Source organism: Grammomys surdaster, unplaced genomic scaffold (genome assembly GCF_004785775.1).
Source record: "Grammomys surdaster isolate TR1022 unplaced genomic scaffold, NIH_TR_1.0 264, whole genome shotgun sequence".
Classification (NCBI taxonomy): Eukaryota; Metazoa; Chordata; class Mammalia; order Rodentia; family Muridae; genus Grammomys; species Grammomys surdaster.
This window is the reverse complement of record NW_021604705.1, coordinates 3,330,391-3,345,812: the sequence shown is the minus strand read 5'-3', so window position 1 is coordinate 3,345,812 and position 15,422 is coordinate 3,330,391. Positions and strand designations below refer to the sequence as shown.

The following is a 15,422-nucleotide window of genomic DNA, read 5'->3' as shown; positions in this document are numbered from 1 at the left end:
ATATGAGCAAAGAAATGCTCATAAATTAGTAAAATTTAAACAAGTTGGTAAAAAATATAACCTAGAACGAATGGCTTACATGCCAAACATAAAAAAAGATTTAATAAATATGAAAATGCTACAACAGAGGTACTTAAGGGTGGATGACAATTGATGTAACATGGAGCCCAGTAGAATACTTAAGGAGAATGGGGGAAATAAAGAATGTACTTCTTAATCGCCATGGCATCTAGGCAGGAGTTATTGTTTAGCTTTATCCCTTGGGGGTTTTAACTCTCAAAATGCACACACTCACAAATAAACACAAAAGCAGAGCTATATTGTAGCCAACTTTCTTTTTAAATTGTTAAAGAAGACTAATTCAATTTTAAGTAAGTGTTCTATGTGCTCACTAATCCTAATGTCATTGGTTAACTGCAAACCAAAGACTAATAGTCATAATTAATATTTATAGACTATTGTAAGGGGCAAGTTTTGACATAGTTCTGAGATAGGAACAATTCTTTGGGGTTTATAGATTGTAGAACCTGGATATAGTATTTTCTAAGTACAGTGTTAGACGCATGTCAGTTAGGAAAGATGAAAAACTAAGAATTAAAATTCAAATAATGTGTATCAACTAACATCAGCATCATCTTCATTTCTCTTTTCCTTCTGGGTTTAGCATGATGGGGAAGTAAAGAAATGTCCCATAAGACCAAAATTGATATCAGATTACTAGTTTGTCTCACTATGTCAACCTCTGCTCATTGTAAGCCCCAGCGTGGTATACAGCCTACAAGCTGCAGAGATGCCTGTCAGCCCAGACATCAGCACTTCCTTTTTGCAAGCACAACAGACTTTTCTTTTTTAATGAGATGAAAGCCTGGGATCTCTCCTACTCTTAATTTCAACTGATTATGATAATGTCTTACAAATCCATGGTGATAACTTCTGGAACATTCTTAAAGGGTCAGTATGGTTTCCTAACAACATGCAAATCTTTATCTTCTCCATTGTTCATGCCCTTGTTCCTTGATGGCCCTGAGTCTATTGAACAGAAATGGTTAAAAGTTGTTTCACAAAACTCTTGTAGGTTTGTGGGTGAATGGCACATGTTAACTTATTATAATAAAACACAAAGGAGAAATTACTTTTCTTTCTGGCAATTCTATTGAATGGGGACTTCAAACATTTCACTGTATACCAACCAGCGTTTTGTTTTTTAATATAACCCAGATTTTAGATTTAGTGGCATACACAATGAGTTATACAAAGCACGTGTGTCTTTTAAATATCAGCATCCTTCTAAAAGCACCAGTGGTAAAGTATTTCTGTAGTTTAAATGTTCTGGCTGGGCTATGAAAGAAAATAGTTGCTAAACAACTTAGCATGAAATATTAAAGGATAATGTGACATCTAAAGCACTCTGCTTCATTGAGTCTGGCTTCGAATAACTCAGCCCTTGGTTAATATAAAGTTACTACACCAGGATGGAAAAATTAATGAAATTTCAGTTTTGAAATTGAGCACAACACATTTCTAATCACAGGATGGAAAGCTGGGTTTTTTTTTTTCCTTTAGGATGCTATCTCTAGCTCGCAGTCTATTGAAGCTATTTCCGTGTGCTTTTTTTTTCTCCTTTGTGCCTACGTCACCGATTTGAGGTATTTATTTATTTAATTTTAAAAAGAAAGAAAAGGTTCTGTGAAGACCCTCCTAACCAAGAAGTAAGACTAGAGAAAGATTAATGTGGGACTGGAAAAGGGTAGCTCCAAGGGGTCAGTGTGGTTGCACCGAAGGATAAGAATGAAGAGATTATCTAAGCACTTCCCTAGAATCTTTTTCCGCCTAAGAAATTTGGGAGAATGCGAAAAAGCAGCAGCCCAGCATTCTTGAAGGGGCGTGGCTTCTCTCAAGGGGCTATCCAATCGAATTCCTTCAGAGGAAGCTATCCGGAGAAGATTGATGAGCGTTGCTAGGAAACAGGAGCGTCTCCCTCCCTGCTGACCCAGAGATTGTGCTGCACAAGCCTCCCCAGGGGTTCGCAATGTGCAGTTGAACCGCGTGTGGGGCAAAGCTGCGTATCGGCCTTCTGGGTTCGCTCGCTCACACGGCTCCCTCTTTCGCTCCCTCCTCCAAGTGTGGTCAGCCTTTTACACAGGGACCACAAGAGAGTTCTTACTAGGAATGACTGTCAGTCCCTGCCCACCCGCGTGCCATGAGCCCTAGCAGAGCTTCAAAGTTAGAGCCACCTCCCACTCTACCTCCCCACGCCCCTTCACGCCACTGCTCCGAAATTCACCGACCTTTGCGTGCATTGCCTAAAGGCTGCAAACCTTAGGGCAGAGAAGCTCGCAACCCTGCCAGGCTTTCTGTATTATAACCTAGGTCTAGGTACAGTAGCTCACTAAAGACTCTGCAGATACACCCCTATAAACGGAGGGAAGACGGGGGGAGGGAAAGGAGGAGAGAGAAAAGGAGAAAGAGAATGAGGAGGAGAGGATGTCAGAAGGTCCGTGCCTCTCTGCCTGAGTCCCAATTAGATGCGACTGTTTCAGCCTGGCCAAGGTGAAGGAAAGTTGCTTCTGAGCCCAGGAAGTGGGTTTGGCTGCAAGGAGGAGGAGGGCGACTGGGCTCTAAAGCTCCCCTCCCTTCTGCTGAAGACCACTGGGTCCCCTTCTTCCCAACCTCCTCCTGTTCTTCTCCTCTAGCCCTCCCTTTCCCACTCCTCCTTGACTCGGAGGCCTGGATGCTGGGCCACCGGGCAGTGGTCCAGCGCGCAGCCGGGCGGGGGCGGGGGCAGGGGGCACTGTGACAGGAAGCTTCGCGCACAAGTTGGCCATTTCAGGGGCAAAATAAGTTCTCCCTTGGATTTAGAAAGGACAAAGGCAGCAAGCTCCCTCTTTTGTGTCGGATGAAGAGGACCAACCATGAGCCAGATCTTGGGTGCAGGCTCACCGCTGCCGCTACCACCGCGGTCAGCTTCAGTTCCTGCCAGGAGTTGATGGTGCGAGGTAAGCAGCCCAGAAGGGTACCTGCCCCTCTGGAGGGTGCCCAACAAGGGCGCAGGAGCTCGGGTGACGCGTGGGGCAGGCAAAGCTAGGAAAGTTGAGGCAGAGCAGGGACCAGTCCCTACATATCTGCCGGGGGTGGAAAACGTGGGTCACAGGAGCAATGTGGGTGTGTGAGAGTGAGTGAGTTTGTGTGTGCGCGCGCTACTGTCCCTTCTGGAAGGGGCCAATTTCAGCGCATAGATCTGCGGCCAGGGAGTGAAAGGTAGAGGGACTAATTAGAGAGACAGGTCTCGTTCGCCAACCGCTTCCATCCAGCTTTGCGCTTGGGGGTTTTATAAGGCTTTGTGCACAGAAACCCTGTGATGTGTGGCTCACACACTGGTAGCTTCATGTGGGTGTGGAGGTTGCCAGGCGAGGTGGGTAGCGGTCAGCAGGACCCCCCTATGCTGCCAGGATAAGCTCCGCAGACAGGGGCAGACAGAGGCTCACCCACCCACGAACAAGCGTGCTTGGAAATCAGCCCTAACTCGCTGCCCTTTGCTCTTTTTGACTTGAGCCAAAAAAGAAATTCAAGAACCAGACTCAAAGCATATCTACCCATTGATCCTGTTCCATTTTCTTATCTGGCAGTGAGATAACTCGGAGAGGGCGGGAGATCCGTGGTCCAAAAATAGACTAGGTAATATATCCAATAAGCTGATTCTTTCGGAATTTCACTTGGATTTCCTTCTAGTTCCTCTGTGAGGTAACAAACATTTAAGGGTCTCTTAAAGGTGTAATACATTCATTCAGAGAGCTGGTTTAAGGGAGTGAACACACGCTTTCAGAATATCTTAGAGTGCTGCAAATTCTGAAGACAAAACTCCACCTTTCTCAAAATGTATGGTCACCGATTCAACTACTTTACTTATCGAGTAGTTCTACTCTTGTTTGGACAGTAATAGATATGTTACAGATACTGCGAATGTATACACGCCCACTGTAATCACAGTGGTACAAAGCAAGTTAAGATTTTTATGTGCTTTAATGTTAAGCACCTCAGCAGTTGGTTGCTTAAATTTCTTTGTGTTCCTGTCCCCCAGGACTGCTTGTTTAGCAACTTTGTTGGGAGGAGGCAGTTAATATCCCTTTGGAAATATTCATTTACCTGTCTTAGTATCTAAATTGACTTTGGTTTATCTGATGAGAGATGAGGTTGCTACTTGAACTCTGTTGTATATGTAAATATATTGGGTATCAGCGTTAACCAAAATACCAGATTTCTACTACACTAGTTGCCTGTGAATAACAATCTACCAAAGATGTTTCTGACACTCTGATTAGCTGTTAGTATTCTGTACTACTATTTGCCCTTTTTTCCCTAAAATCAGCCCAATATAATTTGACAATCTGAAAGTTAAAGTGAAGCAAACCTTAATAAAGTAGTATTTTTCAGTTTGTAATAGCAGTGGCTTATAGTTATAAGGATTTCCCACACCTGTAGGTTTCAGCGGTCCACACCGTTGGGTTCTGGTTGCCCACAGAGATATTTTGAATAGACATGCTTTGGGCTCTCTTGATTTACATGCTAAGTGATACTTTTGATGCTCATGATACAAAATAGCACAAGAAGAAATTTTGAAGTGTATTCTAGCACACATGAAACAAAAAACAAATGTATCTGCCTTCCTGGGAAACAGCATGAGAAGAAAACTTTGTATTGTTAAACCCAACCCTATTCCAAAATGATGTGAATATCTACTTCTGTAAGCTATATCTTTTCCATAAAATGTGAAACTTGATATATTAAAAAAAATCTTTCTCAGTGCACAAAAGAAAGATCTACTTTTCTATTTAAAGTGCGTAGTGTTTCTCAGCTACATGTCATCAGTAGATCAAGAAAATATGTTTATATGATGGCTGTATTTTGAAAATGACAGTATACATATGTAGGGAAATGTGAACCTTATTACTTATTTCAAGATTGCCTAGCATCAGCAACACTTCTGTTATTTCATGTCATTGAAATTAAACGTAAGTTGAACAAATGCAAAGATAGTACAAAAGTGAATAATCTTTTTTAAGTTATAATTAATATCTGTGTTGAATGAAAGATCCAAACTCTCCAAAGGTCGTCTCTTTCTCTTCTCTACCTCATGACAGGTGATCAATCAGAAACACAGTTAGTCTTGGATTATCCAGTTTTATAAGATTCATAGCAATAATAACTTACAACTTTCTCAGGAATATCCTCATCTCTTTTGAGGTTGAACTTCATTTTCAAATCAATGATCCCCACTTCCTGTCCATTCTTGTAAGCACAAGTCACAAAATGAGCCATGGTTCTTTGTGAGTTTTGCTAGTGCCTATCAAGGTGTGGTCTATTAGCTTGAGAATGAAGTATTTTGATTTGATTTCTGTACTCAACATTATCTCAAGAACCCACTCAAAAAGGGGGAAAAATCTCACTTCTTTTGATAAAAAGAGGAGGTAACTTCTACAGGATGGAATATGGCCAGAGCTGCAGGGCAATACTCATCTTCTCCAGAGCTAATTCCTAAAGGGGGCTGCTGTTCACACACACTTGTCTCTCTTTGATGTTTTATGCTGAGTTGATTGTTCATTCTTTTGAGACTGTGCTAAATGTATCCAATTCTACATTAGATAAATTTGCTGAAATTGCTTTCAAGAAGCAGAGCAAAATGAGAGAAGATTATTTACCCAGTCTAAGCACACAAAATGAGTACAATCATAGTAACGGAGACCACACAAACCATTAGTCATCCTCCTCCTGCCATCTCTGATGTTGCCTGGGTCCCTACAGCATTACTGTACTTTGGAGTGCTTTAGTCCAGTGTATTTCTTAACAGGTCATGTGATGATTTCTTCGAGAGTTTTTGAAACACTATTTCATAGTGTAATAGTTCTCTCTGTTAAGAATGTTTGAATTCAGCTTCATTCTTTCATGACTCTAATGTATCTTATTGCTAACTCCTTATCATCTACTCCTCTGAGCTATTCCATCCTCTTGTATGACTTCAGATCATCACCCAACATTTATATAAAACATGTAAAATACATAATAACATAAGAGAACACATGGGTACCAATTCTATGCCCACATCTTGCCTCAATAGTATATGTTTTAGGACATTTATGTGTTTGTGTGTGGCTATATATCCTAATAATTTATCTGGTTAATGTGAGAGATGGGAAATGGCCTTCTGTGACATTAGTGACCTATGTGAATATCCACATGATCCTTTCTATGTAATGTTCTGGGTGGTTGCACATTTATGAGCTGTTTTCATTGCATATCTGTTGTCAATAGAGCCCTGTCACCACCCACACTACTAGGGAGTTTTGTGACATGCTGGTCTGATGCTCCAATGAGTCCCAGAAGCTGTTGTCATGTAAATCCCACTGCTGAAATGAAAGTGATTTCCTTAATTAATAGAATGTGCTAAGAATGTAAAAGTGTAAGTGAGTTAGCTGTGTGTGAACATGGAGCAGTCGTTTTATGAGAATTTTCAGTGGCCTCTTCATTCTGATACAAACTGAAAATGCCAGAATTAAGAACACGTTACTCAGTGTTCTGTATCATGAAAAGTAAGCTCCCATCATGCATATACCAACATAAAATATATTTAGGCTTATATGGAAGAACCATATGTGAAGGTTACTTTAAAAATAAAAAGCCTGAAATAACCACAAGGGGGAAAAACAGGATTTTATTTTGTTCACTTAAAATCTGGCTGCAAGACGTCCATGTGTAGGCTTCTTTAAGATCCTTTAGCAAATATCTTGGTAGTCTCAATCTCCCACTCAATTGCTTCTCCCGGTGCCAGGCATTGAAATGCAAGCTTTTACTAGACAGTCGAGGAGCAAATGACTAGGAACTACCTTTCAAGGTACACTTGGCAAATCTAGAAAGTGCCAAAAGCAGAGTGCTTTGCTATCTTTATACCTTGCTGGATATTAGACTATGCACAGAAACATCTATACAGACTTAGAAAACTAAAGGGAGAGAGAACTAATGCAAAACTGACTATGTTTATGGGAAGTGAGTTGGGCTGCATGGAGCAAACAAATGTTGTCAGTCTTCTCCCATCTGAAGTCCTAAAGTGTTTTTTCGTGCCATTCATCACACAGTGCTGAGTACCCTCAGAATGATTTTCCTTAGAAACAAAGGGAAAATCGATTTTCATGGTACAAGAAAAGTAGGCCATTAATATATTTGCGATTTCACTGTGAAACCAGAGAGGCACTCTAAGAAGTGATGTTCTACATAGACTCTATCTTCTTATCAGATCAGCAGTCCTGCCACAGAACTGGAAAAGTACACACTGTGCTTTAAAAACACAGACAGATCCACTTAGAAACTCTTTACATAGAATCTATACAAAGTTTATACCAAGAAGAGTTTCAGAACAAAGAAAGCCATATATGTATATGACAACTCCACAGAAAGCATAGGAGGGTCTCAGGTTTAGTTTCTTGTCAGAATGTGTTTTTATTATCAGTGCTCTTTCCACCAAATCACTTGGACAAGCATAGACATTCACCAAACATATAGCACTTTTGAAAACCATAAAGCCAATGCATACAACATAGGAATTCTAAGACCATAACAATTTCTAGAGCAGTGATGAGTTTTACAGTATGTGGAGTTGTTTGTATTGAAGCTCTCTTAAGAAAAAGAATACAACCAGAAAAGTCAGCTCTTAGCAAAATAACTGATGCAAAGGTATGTTTTTGGCACCTGTTATGAAAAAAATAAAATTTGAGGTATATAGTGAGAACATGGAGTGATAAAATTCATACAAAAACTTTGTAAGTTATAACTTTATAAGTTATATATTAAACTTTGTAAGTTATATGTTAAGTTGAAACTACTGAAAAAGTTAAATTTTAAATTCTCCATTAGAAAAGAATATGGTGCTAAGAAGATTTTTGGTCCATAAAATCACCTGCCACTTAAGCATGAGGACCAGGGATCCACTCCCAGTACTCACTTAACAACCAGCCATGACAGCATGCACCTGTAATCCCAAGCAGTGAAGGTAGAGATAGAAGAATCCTGTTTACTTTCTGACCAGCCAGTGTCACAGTGTCAGCAAATTAGGAAGTGTTCAGTGATAGTCTGTTTCAAAAAAAAAAAAAGGCTGAAAAAAAGATCTCTTGCTTTGTGTGTGTGTGTGTGTGTGTGTGTGTGTGTGTGTACATACAAAGAAATTCAGACCAGCACATACATGGGCACACATACTCACAAACACAAGTGCATACAAGCCACACAAAGAAAAATAAAAAGTAAAAAGGAATTATCAATGTTATCAGCTAAATTAAATACTGGCCTCCTTTATTTAACATGTTCATTTGAATATAAAACATGCATATGCACAGACATTCTCTGTCTCTCTGTCTCTGTCTCTCTCTCATACACACACACACACACACACACACACATACATACACACACAGAGGGAGAGAGGGAGAGAGGGAGAGAGGGAGGGATGGAAAGAGAGAAAGAGAGAGAAAGAGAGAGAGAGAGAGGGAGAGAGAGAGAGAGAGAGAGAAGCTCTATAGAAATACTGTGCTAGATTCTGTAGAAAGGCAAAAGCTACTGATCTTTCCTGATAGTAGACCACTGTTGCCCACCTATCCTGTGGTAATAACTCTACTATAACATGGCAAGGAACATGTGCTTAACTGTTACAAGAATTCAATGAGTCAGGAACACACCTGTGAGCCCTTTTAACAGAAGAAATGGTTATCCAGTCACTTGTCCAAGACCAGGTACTAAAAATCAAAACTTATTTCTAGACCCAAGGTAAACTTTGCCAATTATAGTGTAAAATATATTGCCACCCAGCTTAATGATTTCTTGCCATGTTTTCTTTAGTTCAACAAGTCTTTTTTGAGATTCAAATGAAGGAGCATATTTCCCAAGAATGGAAAAACAAAGAGCAATTGTGGGACCCAGAAATGGTCCTACAGACCAAGACATCATCTACCCCTAAACAGAACCGTTCCTAAAAACAAGCAAACATGGTGGAAGAAATAATTTGAAACATTGTTTATAATTAAATATGTCTAACAAAAATCAGAGAATTAGAACTATGTAGAAAGGTAATAGATTTGTTAACAACCTGAGAAATAAATACCAGCTCTGAAAATGTGAAAGAAACAAATTTCGTGGAGCTGCCTTCAATGGACATCACAATCTCTCAAAAATAAATACACAAGAATACAATCTCTAAAGGAACAGCCTTTTTGCTTGGTAGGGCTAAAGTGTTCCTGGTCTCTTCTCTTACAACTTAATTAATTCCCACTAGGTAAACAAGCTGAAAAGGTGTTCTGTAGACTAGCAAAACTTTGAAATGTCTCTGCCCAGCTGGAATAGTAACTCCATCTTTATGTACTCTCAGTATTTTATGCACTGGGACATTTGTCCATAATCTATCCAGCAGCCTGTAACTAAGAAGGCACAGAGATTCTCAATTTTTAACACACCAAGAATAAGAGAAATGCTGTGCCCTGCTCAGTCTGTAGGACTGCCAATATAAAAGCTCCCGCCTCAGATTCTGTGACCTGGTGCTTTCCCACAAACAGCAGAAGCTTATACCTATTGGCACGATGCTGAAGACCCAAAGTATGAGTCTTGTTCAAAGATCTTTCTCCGAATGTGAATTGTGTTACAATATTTTCATAAACTTGAAAGAAAAGAATGGAACTCCCAGATCTGTCCCTCCATCTGGTGGAAGCTTTCCTTCGATTGTTAATACTACATAGAAGATAGATTATTAGCAATATTTTCTATTTTACTTACCAGTTTCAATACACCATGTGTTAGTGAATACAACATAGTAGAAACTGCGTTCAAAAAACATGTCAAAATACATGCCAATTTGAGAGGCGGCAGTACAAGGTCAGAAACAGTTGGAATTTGTATCCGCCTCAAGGAGAAAATGAGATCTGAGGAATATAATTAACTGTTTCTATTTTCAAACATCTCATTTTTTTCTGAAAAAGCAGAGCCCCTCCATTTGCTGATTCCTTAATCCCAGTGATTTCTGTCAAGCTCAGGGACAGTGATGGGCACCCATACCTCACTTCGACACTGACAATAAGCCATAATATGAGACTCAGGCACGTTTATCTAATGACCAAGACCTGTCCTTTGGAAAAAATATTTGAGAAATATTTAAAGCCCTACCTTTTCAAACTATCTCCTCTGACATCTGCCTTGGTTCATGAAACCCTCCAAAATTTAAGCAAAATATCTCATTCAAAAAGTACAAAAACATACATCTCTAAATCTAGTGATTGTATACAGTCTTAAAAGACTCATAGGGATTGTTTTTCAGAAAACTAACTTCACCCTGTTTGGTAGGAATGTTTAAGGACTATAGTGTTTTGTCTTCACTGCTGGTCTATAGAATATAAGCCCTCCTGTGGATCTGGCTTAATATTCAGAATTTACTAATTTGGGATGAGGTAGATCATCACTTGAAAAAAAAATGAAGCCTTTCAGAGAAAAAGATTAAGTGATATAAAGCATTCACCCTCCCCTTGTTTCTTCTAAGACCCTAAGTTATGACCTTGCTGTGTGGTGTGGAGAAGAAACTGGTGGCACCTCGGATGGAAGAAGTTGGAATGTTTAGGGAAGAAGAGAGAGAATGCCAGCCCTAGCTTCTGTCTGTTACACAGACAATTGCCTCTGCCATATTCAGCACTTATCCAAAAAGGCCCCACAAAAGCCAACTCAGCCCAGAGTAGTGAGAACACTTTCAGGTAGAACTTGAGGTAAAGAATCTACATGTTGACTAAGCTTCAGATTATTAAGAAAAATGCAAGTTTTGGAAACATTTCTTAATTACACTGCTCAGGAGAATATAACAAAATACAGTAGTGGCAAACAATTCTGGACACCAAGGTGTCAAAGGTGAAGTTACCAGCAAATTTGGTGTATACCTTCTTCTCAGTAGGATGCTATTTTGCTGTGTCCATACAGGAGATGGTAGAAGAAAGAATTCCATTGACTGTACCCACTAGGACACTCGTTCTGTCGACAAGAACCTTGCTGTAGTGCAGACTTCGTTCAAATCTATCTCCCAAGGACTTCATCTGTAGATACTGACATATTGAGGGCTAAGTCTTTAGCATATAAATTTTGGAGGTTCTCAAATAATCAGTACAAATCGATTTAGCATGGAATGATGGTCCTACAGAGAACATTCTGTGAACTGCTTGTACCAAATTATTTACCACATCCTTCTAGTATAATTGGATTAACCAGTTGTCTGAATTCCACAAGCTGAGTATCTATTAATTAACCTCAACCAATAAAACAATTTCTATGAGTTTTATGATCAGGCTAACTTTCTAGAAATCTATTTTTATTGCCAAGGCATTTATTCTGTAATAAATTCCTATAAAATCGATAAACACTGACAAGATATCATCTATTTTACAGCCTTCTGATTAGAAAACCTTTCCCTTTATTTTCTCTGCAATTTTTACTATAATAGTGAGTTATTTTTTAAAGCTACTTACTCTTTAAATTAATTAATTATCAAAAATATCATTTCTATGTTTTGAAGATCAGAAACCTGATTTGTTTATAGCCTCTTCAAACTGAAGTTGTCGTTATGGCTATATTTTTATAAACTAAAGGGCATGGGAAAGCATTGTTCTGTCCCAATTCTCCATTCCCCTCCAGATTTGCAGGGCACCAGGAGTGGGGAGAACTCCATTTGGCAACTTACATTTTCCACGCAGCTTCTACTGTGCTCAAGTGAATGGTTGCTTAGCTGAGGTTGGCAGACCTCACAAAGATTGTTTCCTAAGCAGTTCCCAGAACCACATGGGGAAAACACTGGTGAGAGAATGGGAATGGGCAGCAGAGGGTGCAGGGGCCTCAGACTGAGCCACTGAGTTCTGTTCCCAGGTAGTCTTCACAACGTTGCCTTCACTCAAATTCATAAAGGGAACAAGAGTAAAGCCCAGACCCCCATGCTTTCAGACATTTTTAAAATCCAAGAATCTCAGACATCACCCTGTGTACCTGTTAGAAGACACACTGAAGCTCCTGCAGAGACTGGCTTTCTTGACCTTTTGCTGGTTATAGAGCCACTTGGTGGAGGTAATCCTACAGGAGTTTCCTTACACATAAGGCTTTATGTATCTAAAACCGAAAGCTATCACCACCCCAAATCATTTCTTTTACTCATTGTTCCAGATTCCACACCTCCCTGTGAGCCTATGGGGGGCATTTCATTCAGACCAATTCACTTAGTGATACAGAATTCTTGCCTAGCATGTGTGAGGCCCCAGGGTCAAACCTCTGAAGCACACTCCCATGGGAGAGTCTTAGTAAATAACTGGCTTTCCCATTCCATTCCTAGGTTTTCAAGGAACTTAATGGAAACTCATCAGTTAAAAATAACTTCCTAGTCATCTTCTTCAATACAAACATCTGCTTTCTCTATTCACCCAAGATAGCTTCTGTACATCAGTGTAGTCATTTTGAATGTGTTTTCTTCCTCCTTTCTACAAACCTATAGTTAAATCTAATTTCATAATCAACAAAGTCTGTGATGTTTTCATCTGTCTTATCAAAGTTTTACCTAAAACATCTATTTAGTCTTATGTAAGCCTGAATAGTAACCTATGTTTTGGCAGGTATAGAATATAGGTAGAATAATAAGCAATGTATTTTTATTTCTTACTTTTTATTTAAGATTTATTCAATAAAATATGCTTGTGCCAAGAAATAATGAAAAGCTGTAACTACCAAACATTCTTCATTAAAAAAAAAAATAGCATGCTTAGACCAATATGATGATTGAAACTTTGAACACTACAGGTATATTTTCTTCAAGACAACAGGAACTGCCATGTTTTGCATTAACATCTGGAGAGAAAGCTTATGTATTCCAGGGGTTATGATCAATGTTTCTCTGATGCTGTTACTGACTCCAGTTCTGATTTCTGCAAAGTAATGTGGGGAGGTGAGTATGGGGAGAAGCTCTTACCTTGCACTTTTTCACAAGTTCTGTGACCCTGGATTATTTAGATCAAGCCTCAGGTTATGTGTGAGCACACATGCATGATAGGAACTCTTTTCCACTGCTGAAAGTTCAGAACCTGAGTATCCCAGCACCGTTTTCTTTTGTCTGAGCACAGGTCCTCAGCTCTTTCTCCTTCAGTGGTCCAGGTCACATGATTCCCTCTCTTGACACCCTATTATTCATCCAGGTCTTATTATGGGCTGAGTTACTTTCACTTGTGTTCAATCCACAGGAAATACTCACATACTATTTCTGGAAAACTCTTAAGCTTGCGGACCTAGCCCATGTATCAACATGTCTTCCCAATCCTCTGCTATAGAAGCTGTGTAACTGGTGCCTCATATCTCCTCTGTATTGCCCAGACTGGAAACAGCATACATTGCAACAGACTGGAATCCACTGTTATAGTTCTTGTGTTCTTTCATTCTTGGAAGCATTTACTAATGCTGCCTTCTTTAGGACACAATATGAGACATCACATTTACTTCCTTAGATATTTACCATTTTCTACTTTGCTATGAAGAGGTACTAGTTTTGCAACAAATGCTTGTTGACAATATGTGTTTAGTGCCACATACTAAAGTAAAAATATTACATGCATATAATTCTTATTATTAGCACACATGTAGTATACAGATCATGGGGTTTACTGTGATAGTCTCACATTTCCATTCATTATGCAAAAATGCATCCATTTTTCTTCTTCACAGGACTTACCACCCTCTACTCTGCCTGAAAAGTCCTTTTTAATTTTTACAACAAATGATGGCTACATAGATGAATTGCTGGCTAAGATCACTTGTTGCTTTCACAGAGGACCCATGATTGGTTCCCAGCATCCACATGGTGGCTTACAACCTTCCCTAACTCTGGTTCTAGGTGATCTGTTGCCTTCTTCTTACTAGGGACATATATACATAAAAGCAAGAAAACATTCGTACATATAAAAAAATTTTAAATCTTTAAAATTTTAATACAAAATTATAACTATTTACAACTTTTAAAGACATTTTACATGGAGATTGCTCTGTCAAGGCAGAGCAATCAGACAAATCAGAAACAGAAACTTAAGATGGACTTATCTTCCTAATCAGAATGATCTACAAGAAGGCAGATTGATCTTATATCCTTTTTATAAGTAAATATATAATAATAAATGGAACATACAGCAATATTTCATAAATGTTTCATGAGTGAATAAATTCTATTTTAATTTTTAAATTTAATCAGTATGCACATTCCATACTAAAATATTGATGTGTGTTCTGCCCTTCATATGCTGTACTTTAAAAATAAGAATTGTTACATTTTTAATTTCAATCCACAAATTATACTATTTTCCTAAAGGCATTTTGATTCTCAAAGAAAATAACTTCATATGAATATTTTAAAATGTCATGAAAGAGTGGCATCAATCCAATGAAGTAAATCTTTGAGTGTCTGTGACATTCAAGGTATTAGGTGATGTACTGAGGTCAGAGAGAAGAGTACATCAGTATGTCCAAGTAACATAAAATCTCACAGGAGAGGAGCAACAAATGCAAGTGTAACTAGGATAACAGGAATGCATAGGATCTAAGCTCAGGGCAAGATGCTCATAATACTTCTTTTCAACATCATGGAGATTTTGCTTATGTATTCCAGACCCTGAAAACTTGTTCAGATCTTAAAGAAGGAACTACTCTGAGCCTATAGAAAGGTGGCCAAAGCCTGGGATTTCCTTGCACAATTTGTTTCTGTTAAGGGACAGAGCATATTAAAGGTCAGTGTGGATGATAAAACTCTCACAGAAAACGGAATGATGGGTATGATTTTTTTCTGTAGGCAGAGCAAACCCTCTAAAATCACTTGAGCAATGAAATCTGAGCGCACACTATGAAGATAAATATGAGGAAATAAAGGTTTGGGAGGCAGGGAGATGAGCTGGCAGGTTATGGCAACACTCCAGGTGAGAGGTAATGATGGCCCAAACTAGGGCAGTGGCGATGGGAATAGGAAGTATGAAATGAATCTAATAGACACAAAGATGAATAGTACCTCGTAGGTAGAAATTAGCTGTTGGGTGAGAAACACCAGCCAAAACAATTAAGCTAATCATGTTCCTTTTCAACAAGAGAAAAGAGCATGCTATATCAAGTCCCTTGCTTAATAAAGAATAGGGGAGGGTGTTTTAAAAGATCATCCTTCAGGAACTGTGTCAAGAAAGTCGTGTGTAAGATGAAGGCCAACAGCAGTCACACACAGGTTTAACATTAGCACTTCAACTCAGAGGTAGGATTGTGAATTTGGAGCTAGCCTGAGCTACGTGGGAGACTTTGTCTCATGAAGGAAAGACATAACCATGTAAATCTTCTAAAAGCAAGACAGAGGAATA

The 15,422-nt window shown here is 39.1% G+C and overlaps 1 protein-coding gene across 1 annotated transcript in view; it reads left to right on the top strand.

Annotated features, from left to right (window-relative positions):
* Positions 1-2,031: 2,031 nt before the first annotated feature.
* Positions 2,032-15,422, top strand: part of Grm3 (glutamate metabotropic receptor 3) — a 202,733-nt gene continuing 189,342 nt past the window's right edge. The window contains exon 1 of the mRNA XM_028776081.1: positions 2,032-2,996. The gene's annotated coding sequence lies outside the window, so the exon portion shown is untranslated. The remainder of the gene's footprint in view (positions 2,997-15,422) is intronic.